The 7,500-nt window shown below is 40.9% G+C and overlaps 1 protein-coding gene across 14 annotated transcripts in view; it reads left to right on the forward strand.

The window, feature by feature from the left end:
• The window catches only part of LOC143034541 (uncharacterized), a 200,005-nt gene that overhangs the window by 98,170 nt on the left and 94,335 nt on the right, over nucleotides 1-7,500 (forward strand). The window contains exon 2 of one of the 14 annotated variants that reach the window (XM_076200745.1): nucleotides 5,608-5,702. The exons of the other annotated variants lie outside the window; for them this stretch is intronic. The gene's annotated coding sequence lies outside the window, so the exon portion shown is untranslated. The remainder of the gene's footprint in view (nucleotides 1-5,607; nucleotides 5,703-7,500) is intronic. 14 annotated transcript variants of the gene reach the window in all.

Here is a 7,500-nt window from a genome sequence, read left to right on the forward strand (position 1 = left end):
CATTTATTATTAGTTACATGTCAATTTATTATTATTTACTATTTACCTGTTTGTTTATTATTTAACTATACCTATGCATTTATCTATGTATTTTATTTGTTATTTACATTATTATAGTTTTTTATTAATTTATTATTGTTATGATTTTTTTTCGCATCCGACCTAGATATGGACCAAAAGGTCTCATGTCGGCATGCTCTGCCTTTGTAATCCTTTGTAATATATATATATATATATATATACTGTATATATATATATATATATGCATACATACATATATATATATATATATGTATATATATATATATGAATATATATGTGTGTTGAGACATTCTGACAGGTTGACGTAAGTGGAGTAGGAAACAGAGTAGTCTTAGTCTGATGGCAGTGCTAATGAACTCAGACTAAGCCTCCTGTGTTTCCTACTCCACTTATGTCGTGTATATATATATATATATGTATGTATGTATGTATGTATGTATGTATGTGTGTGTATGTATATATGCATGTATGTATGTGTGTGTATGTGTATGCGTGCTCTGGTGCCCTCTGCGAGTGTGCTGTATCGTGTTTTCCCCCAGTGCAGCAGGTGGACGGATAAAGAGGAATACAGATAATTTGAAAAGGGGGCTCTGACGGCAGGGCACCATTGCCCATCTTAATTATCTCGCAGGTAAATCTCCATAGCGGCAGGCTTAAGCATTCCTCCAGACTATGGCACTTAACTCTCTCTCTCTCTCTCTCTCTCTCTCTCTCTCTCTCTCTCTCTCTTGTTTAATGTTATTATATTCTATTTTAGCTTTTAGATTTTTTTACTTCGGATTTTTTTTTTTCTAGATGGGGAAACTTATGCAAAAGCAAACTCAATAGCTCATGTGCTCTCTCTCTCTCTCTCTCTCTCTCTCTCTCTCTCTCTCTCTCTCTCTCTCTCTCTCTCTCTCTCTCTCTCTCTCTCTCTCTCTCTCTCTCTCTCTCTCTCTCTCTCTCTCTCTCTCTCTCTCCCTCTCTTATTTATTTAATCTTATATATATTTTTTCCATTTTTGTTTTTTTACTCAGTATTTTTTCTAGATGCTACCAGTGAGTCCATCAACCTGGGTAAACTTGCACAAAAGCAAACTCAATAGCTTCATGTGTTCGGGGCCTCGCCACACCCTTCTCCTCTAACTTTCAGAATCCTATTAACCTTCTTCCTTCGAATTTTCCTATTCTTTCACTTTTGGCATACTACGATAACAATGTGCCTTCCCCCAGGAATTCTTCATTCTACATCTTGGCCCATCATCTGATATTCGCCCTCCTCGGCTCTTGTTTCTTTAAGCACTCCAGTCGCTCTTGAGACCCTTCTGATGGCTGTGCTAATGAACTGCAAAGTACCGGAGAAACTCGCTGCCATGGGGATCATGGTGCACTGCTCGGCAGTCTTTGAGCTCACTAGACCTAATAATAAAAAGGAAAACCTTTCGGGAGTGTGGAGTGTAAGCTTGTGTGTACCTGTCGGTGTTTGGGAAGGATGAAGTTCGTGCGGGGGAGTTGGGGGTTGGGATGGGAAGGTTCGGGTGTGCTTTGTTGGAGTTCATGGGGGAACTGCTAAGATGGATGTCAGTGGAATGAGGCAGCTTAAAGCTGTTGGTTCAAATGAATACCTGTTTGTTGAAGAAGAGGAAGAGGGATTTACTCAATGGGAAACAAATGTTGTAAAACACAAACTTTCGACACTGCTGGGAGTCAGTCTCAGTCTAAATTTTAGTAAAGTTAAAAAAAAAAAAAAACTCTCATCCAGTATATGTTTTAGTTGAATACCTTAGCTCGAATATTCCCGCATAAAGGACAAAATAGATATTTTCATTACTGGAGAAATATTTCAAATCGACTCTGTTCTTGATACATTGGTGACCCTAGCGTAGGATAGGGGGAATAAACAAGTCAAGGTTTTCAACACATATTTACAAACTATGTCTTACGGTGTAGAATCTTGTGCTCAAAATAACATAGATAAAGAAGAGAAAACGGGCAAAAGAAGCCTCCCTTCCCCACGCCCGAAGATGAACTGAGGAAGCGGCTCCAATTTATAGCGAAAATGACTTCCCTAACAAGGCTCCTGTTGGCAATAACTATGATGACCAGGTACATGGCCCGGACTTTGCCCCTTTCATACCTCAAGAGACAATTTGCACATCCGAGAATAGCTCACGTCACCCCCATCTCTATTCTGAGGTGTACTAATACATGGGGTGTGGCCGGCGGGCCGCCGCGCCGCACAGATGCAGCTACTCCTACAAAGGAAGGACATGCCTCCTTCCCTCAGTGATACAAGTCTTTGTCCTGTGTGTGTCATTACTCGCTCACAATTCCATGGAAGAACTGCAGAGGCCAAAAATCTTACTCCTACCAATTTCCATGTTGTGCCAAACTCATTAGGGAGAGATAATCTGTTTAAAGATAAACTCAGAAACGGTGGGAGTGAAACATTTCTGTTTGATCCCAAGATAATCTCGTATCCAGCCAAAGGGATGATGCATCCCTTTCTTCATTGTCGGACCAGTGTGCATCTGAGGAGGATTCTGACAGTAAATATGGATGTTAATATTATGACACAATTTAGGGAGGCAAAACACCAGATTGTTGCCCCATCTTCCTATATACACCACATTCTTCATATGGTCCACGTTACTTCCTCGGGAGGATATATAGGTGTAAGAAAATTCCAAAGAAATATAACCCGTTTTTTTTTTCATTCACCTGGCATACGTAAGGATATAACCCAATTCTGGAAGACTTTAGAGACTTGCCAAGTGGTTGAGAAACCCAACGAAATTATTCCCCGTGCTCCATTAAAACCTATCCTTGTGATAGAGGAGCCTTTCACTATGGCCATAATTGATTGTATGGAACCTTCTCCTTCCCAGGAAGAACATAAGTATCTATCTATATACCAAGAGTCCCCCCCCCCTTACAGGGGAGGCAGCCAAGTCAAGAGGCAAGGACCCACTCGACTCCCACCCATTTCACTCCCACCCATTCCACTTCCACTTCCATCCACCACCTCCTCATCTTAGCTCCTCCTGGATGACGGGTCCTCCCTGTATTCCGCCTACTGCCCTGGGTCAGAATTAATGCAGCATGACACAACACATCCACAGCAAGGCCGCTTCACTTCATCGGTGACCCTCCCCACCTCCACGTCTCCTCATGCAGAAAAGAGAAGACGGGGAGAAATCCCTTCGAGCTGCGTCAATATATCACTCATACATAACTACTCCCTAAACTCCCCATCCCCCACCCTTTCCTTCCTTGCATCACAGTATCATCTATACATCGCCATTCTCCACTCATCCCTATCTCCTGCCTTCTCCTTAGGTCCTTGCTCAACAGCCATGCCCTCTTGATCGACGCCCCTTTCACCCCATCCCTCCATCTCATCCTCGGTCGTCCCCTCACGTTCACTCACTCCACCTCTGCCTTCCACATATCTTTTACTAATCTTTCTTCACTCATTCTTTCCATGTGTCCAAACCATCCCAATAGTCTTTCATCAATCCTATCTATCATCTTTTCCATCCACCCCAGCTCTCCTACTCACCTCGTTTCTCACACCATCCAGCCTTGTAACGCCTACCATACTTTCCATACATTTCATCTAAAAAACATTTCCCCTCTGCCTCTCCTAAATTCCAGTCTCTGCCCCATACAATGCCGTTAGCACAATCACCATTTCATAGAGTCTCCTCTTTGCATCCATTCCCAAATGTCTATGCAAAGAGGAGACTACTAGTTACTTTAATGTGCATAAGCACCAGGATCCATGAAGCTACTCCATTACGGGATGTAAAACCAAAGACTATAATCCTCGAATCTAATAGATATTTCACTTTGGCTTTCCCAAAGATATCCAGAGCGACCAAAGATCCAAATTCAGGTCGTTACAGCTTGAACAAACCCTCTCTAAACTTTGTATAAAACATACGTTCTCCGTCCCTTATCGTTCACAGTCTCAAGGAGCTTTAGAAATATTCCATGGATTCGGACCTGATTGGGACGAAGGATTACCGTTCCTCCTGTTGGCAACACGAACGTTCATTCAAGGCAGTCGGGGGTTCATACCCGCATACCTGGTTTCTGTCCACGAGCTAAGAGAACCTCTTAAGGTGTTAAAAGAAAAATAAATGGATGGAAGAACGTAACCCTGTTCCTGCGTGCCACTTCGTAAGCCAACTGAGAGAGAAGTTAAACACAGCTTGGAAGACGACAACACAAAACTTAGCGCAAACTCAGATAAAAACGAAGAAAAAATATACGTATATATGAAAGATAGAGAAATGACCACGAAGTTTTTCACCAGGAAAAGTGTTAGTATATCCTCCTATTCCTAGAGATCCCCTCTAAACCAGAAATCAAGTATCATATAAAATCACAGCAAAAAATAATACTCTTAATTATGTAATAGAAAAACCGGACTAGCGATAGCATCACCAAGTGTGCCATATAATCTCCTTTAAGTCCTGCTATTCTCGCAAACCTGTCGCTTTTCATTACACTTTGGCTACCTTGTCCGAAGAAGAACCTGAACCTACTCTACACCATCCAAACCTTCCACTCCAGAAGTTGTCATCGTTATGAGACATAAAAGCTAAGTGACCTCAAACTTAAGCATCAGACAGATTTAGACATTTTATTTCGAGTGTGCACAACATTATTGTCCGACACCCCGAGACAACATGAAGCTCATACCATAGGACTGACTTCTAGTGCACCCATCAAGCAGTCACCCTATAGGATGAACCCAGAAAAAAAGAGACACTCTTACAAGAAGAGGTAGAGCTACTACCCGAGAAAACTATTACACAGCCTTCATGTCGCCCCCGGTCGGTCAGCGCCCTCTTTGCTAATCCCAGAACCGGACGCCACTCAGATGCTGGTAGTGGACAGTAGAAAACTGAACATGATAAAAGCTGACGCCTAGCCACTACCTCGCACAGACCACCTCATAGACGGCAAGGGATCCTCAACTTCTGTCACCAGGATTGATAGGCGAAAGCGATATTACCAAATATCATTGCTTCACAAAAGAAAATATTTTTCTGCTTTTAGCAATGCCTGCAGGATTATCGCATTCAATGCCTCTCCCCTCCCAATTTCGTTTATAGAATACTCCAGCTACTAATCAACACAGTCATGATTAACTATCTCCTCGGAGAAAGAAAGGTGTTAAACGTTACTTAAATGATATTGTAATTTAGAGCAGCTTCCGGGAAGAACATCTTGCCCAGCTGCGGGAGGTTTTTGAAAAAGCTTATATATATATATATATATATATATATATATATATATATATATATATATATATATATATATATATATATTGTATATATATATAGTATATATATATATATATATATGTATATATATGTATATATATGCATGCAACTGTCATAAAAATTATCGATATGTATATATGTATATATATATATATATATTTATATATTGTATGTGTAGGCTCTATATATATTTGTACGTGTATGATATAATTTGCATGTATTTGTGTATATCTAGTTCATAATTGCTTCGTTCATCCCCATAGAACTAATCATATGTCCTTTTGTTGCAGGTAATGGGACCCACTTCATCCTACTGATGGCTTCTGTGGAGTGTGGATCACGTTGAAATCTGGACAAGTCAATCCGAGGCTTTTGACGAGCTTAGGTTTGTGTACGTTGAGTGACGTAGGGTTCATACTTGTCAATGACAAGACAAATAGTGAAGGGTGTTTTAGATGGTTGAGCAAAGAATCCATTGTTGAAGCATGTGGGTTTTTTTTAATGTCCAGCCTGAGAATCGTTGCTTCGGGAAACAGAGCGGCGTTGCTTGCCAAGTTCAAGAGGATCACGAATAGACTGTACAGAAAGGAATTAGCTGTCACGATTCAGCATAGAATTAAACCATACAAAATGCTCGTCGGAAATAATTTATAATCCTCAGGTATTCCTATTCAGTTCCATTAAACAAATCGTATCGAATAGTTTATTATGCTGAATAGATTTATTTTGCCGGCCACTTCAGTATCTTGAACGCGGGCTACGATACAGAAAATAGCGCATAACGTGCTGTAGTTTTAGAAAAAAAATCCCCGAAATATATATTGGAGTTAACCGATTATCAGTTTAAGGGGGTAATATAAATTGAGCAGTGGATACAGGCAAAGGGAAATATTCTTGTCATAGTTGACTTTTTTCCCTTCTTGCTGCAAACGCGTTTCCCTCAGATGGAGAGCGTCGACTAATGACACTTACAAAAGTTGTAGAACACAGGAAAAAGGTTATTCAAGATAAGGTGGGAGTAGTTGTCGTTTTTCTGTTAGACAAAGTCGCCTGGTGGCAACTAGAAGGAACGATTTGAGGTGTATAACGAAGCAAAAAAGTTGACACGGTAATGAACTTTATAGAAAGAAACTAATACCAGCTATGACCAAACGTTTCAATACAGTTGAGGCAAAAATAGATATTCGATAGTTATACAAAAAATTCCTCTTTTGACCCGAGTTCATCCCTTATCTAAACAAAATAGCTTATTCACGGCCCCAATAAGAATCTTTTGAGCGTCTCCCATGCTAAAGGGGTTAGACGGCGAGGAGAGAGAGCTCATTAGGACCCCCGTGGCTGGAGCTGAAGACACAGGTTAATGAGAAGTACATATGCGTGGAGAAAGGACTGTAGACAATGATACGGAAATAAATGTACACCCTGTACAAAACAACGCAACAGGAATCGGTTATCCGTGGTTCTACGTTGAGTGGGAAGAGAGTGGGGCCATTTAGTCAACTGGGTGCATGAAGAAAGTATGGAGTCGCAGTTGAGGGCCAAGAAAGGGAAGTAGGAGGGCAGTGTAAGAAAAGGCTAAATGCATCCAACCAACATGGATTAGTAGTGGCCGAGGAAATTCCGCAAATCACATGTCGATCTTTATATATCACTTTATCCGTTTCTCTTGTTGTCTTGGACTATTACTCAATTTTGGCTCAATATAGCACTTCTGTACCATCACATCAATCCTTCATTGAACCGTTGTGTAACTACATTGTTCTTGATCTCCTCGCCACAACAGCGATGCTACATTTTTACAACTCTAACATTTCATATTTACCCGCTGGGAGTTCAGTGTGTACATAAATACTAGCTACTTCACTGGGCAAAAATAATAACTGTTGATGATAAAAGAATTTCCCATGGGGTTGATATGATTATCATACTGAGGTTTGCCATTTACGTGTGGAACTCAACCCGTAGGGAACTTACACCCAAGAACAAGGATCTATTACATTGACGACTGAGATGTAAAGTGGGAGCTGAACTTCTCCCATAAAGCGTTGCAGAAAGAATTTGACCTCTTCCCTCAACCTCTTTGCCTCCTCAGGACTAATGTTGTCCAGGGCCTGTAGCACTAGGATATTGAAACATAGGACCTTATCCTTTCTTCCGTGCCATCGGCGGATCACAGAACCCAT

This window comes from Oratosquilla oratoria, chromosome 17, assembly GCF_046742065.1.
Source record: "Oratosquilla oratoria isolate Oo_2021 chromosome 17, ASM4674206v1, whole genome shotgun sequence".
NCBI lineage: Eukaryota > Metazoa > Arthropoda > Malacostraca > Stomatopoda > Squillidae > Oratosquilla > Oratosquilla oratoria.